Source organism: Arachis ipaensis, chromosome B04 (assembly GCF_000816755.2).
Source record: "Arachis ipaensis cultivar K30076 chromosome B04, Araip1.1, whole genome shotgun sequence".
Classification (NCBI taxonomy): Eukaryota; Viridiplantae; Streptophyta; class Magnoliopsida; order Fabales; family Fabaceae; genus Arachis; species Arachis ipaensis.
Genome location: NC_029788.2, coordinates 95,570,770 through 95,573,091, shown reverse-complemented (window position 1 = coordinate 95,573,091; position 2,322 = coordinate 95,570,770).

Genomic DNA, 2,322 nt, shown 5'->3' with positions numbered 1-2,322 from the left:
TATGTATTTGTGTCCCTTTGGGTTTCCTTTGGGGTTTCCTTATTTTATTATATGTATATATTATTATGCTCGGACCGGTTATCTTCGCAGCCGGATTTTGAGTCTTGATATTCCCGTTTTTGACACTCTTTATATATATGATCTTGCGTTAGCTTATCCTTTGCTCGTTACGTTATCGATCGGAGTGTTGCGCGTTCGAGTTATGGTTTTTGTTTACCCCTTTTTCTACAAAGGTTATAATCTATAATCAATTATTCATACTACTATACGTACTAAATTTTTGTTTTAGAGGTCGTAATACCTTGCCATCTCTGAATTATGACTTAAGCATAAGACTCTGTATGGTAGGGTGTTACACTCCTCGTGAACAGAGGAACCCTGATCCCCGATAGGCCTTTTCCCCGCCTTAACGGCCTCCCGAGAAGAAGCCTCACCCTGACCTTCAACCCCCATGGCCGGACCCCCTGACTTCCCGGTATGATCCTCCCCCTCCCCAGCATCCTTCTCCGTCTTCTCGTCATCATTTTCCTCAAAAAAGGTCTTCATCAAGTTTTCAAGCCCGACCACAGTTGCAGACATTTCCACTACAACAAACAACAAACGCGTTAGTCGTCAAAACGGATAAACGAAACAACAATAAACACAAAGACAAGCAAATAAGACAACTCACGGATATAGCTCCTGCCGGCCTCCCGTTCACCCATAAGAAGATGAGGGTTCACGGGGTTCTTTTCAAAAATAGCAAAAAGAACGTCAGCTATTTGTTTATCCACAGGCGACAACCTTTTGTATGTCACCTTGATGAAGGAGTTCGACCCCGCCCCGAAACTCCAGTACGTCGGGATAAGGCGCTCCCCCTCTAACGACAACCAAAAGGGGTGACGACCTTTGACGGGGCGAACTTTGAAATACTTGTCTTTGAAGCCGTGATAGGAGTCCTCAAAGAGGCCAAATATCTTCCTACCCTGGGCAGAACGGAAAGAGAGAAACCCCTTCCTCGCCTTCCCCTGCTTGGAAGGGTTGGTAAGGGTAAAGAAAAAGAGAAAGACGTCTACTGATACCGGCAACTCCAGGTACTCGCAAACCATCTCGAAACAGCGGATCGAAGCCCAACTGTTCGGATGGAGCTGAGAAGGGGAAACGGATATCCGGTTGAGGAGCGCCATTTGGAAATCTGAGAACGGTATCCGTACGCCGACTTGTGTGAACATGGATTTGTAAAACCAAATCCAATCGGGGACCCGAGGAGAATGGAAGTTGAGCTCATAAATACGCTCGCGGGGGGCAGGAATGGAGACCTCATAGTTGGCTTCCTCGTCCGTCCCACCGCACAAGTGGCCGGCTTACCGGAACTCGGTCAACTCTTCCAAACTCATTTGGTTGGGCGGTTCCTTTATATCGTCAGTCACCCAAGCATACGGGTCGTAAGCCGCACCAGATCCAGAAGACCGGGAGACAACGCGAGGCATACCTACAGCGGGGTACCACTCCGTTAGTCTATGAGGTCGGGAGCCCGAAAAAACTCAGAAACTACGCCTTTTCAACTCAATCGTGACCAAACACGGCTAAAAACTACGCCTACCACATAAACCACCCAAAACCTATCCTAGAATGGTACCCCTCCCCTAACTCACCTACCCCAACATTGAAAAACCTTTCGGCAAAAATAAACTAGCCATGCAACAAACGCAAACAGCAATCGCACAGCAGCAGGACATAACACAGATACCAAAGGATAGAGACCAAAAAATTACCTGGAATGATGAAAGAAACTTGGACTGAAAGTTGAAGCAGGAGGGAGTTCGCACTGGAAGCTTTGGATGTTAGGGAGAGAAGGAGTTGGAAATAGTAAGAGTGGGAGGTGGATAGGGAGAAAACTGTTTAAAAACCACCTCCAGAAGCGCGAAAGGAAGCAGGGGCAAGATAGTCTTTGCGCGCGGGTTTTTTCAAATCATTATGAGCATTAAATGCCCAGTGCGAAGAACGAAACGGCAAACGGATGCCACAGCAAACCAAGAGACACGCGTGCAAGAGACGCGTCTCTCCCACGGTCAGCCGACCCGACGACAACGCACGAACGAAGACATCACGCGCCACCAATGGTCTTATGGTCTTCACGGCCATCGCTGACGCGTCGGGGGCACTGTTACGGCCCGTCCCAAATCCACGCGGGTCAACCCGACCCGAGTTCCCTCCGGCCCGGCAATGCGTCCTCCCCCGACCCGGACACGCGTCCCGTACGGCTTGCACACAGCCGTGGGACGACGTCCTTGAGGGTATGGGCCTGTCCACTTGAGGGGCCCATTACTGACATGTATATAA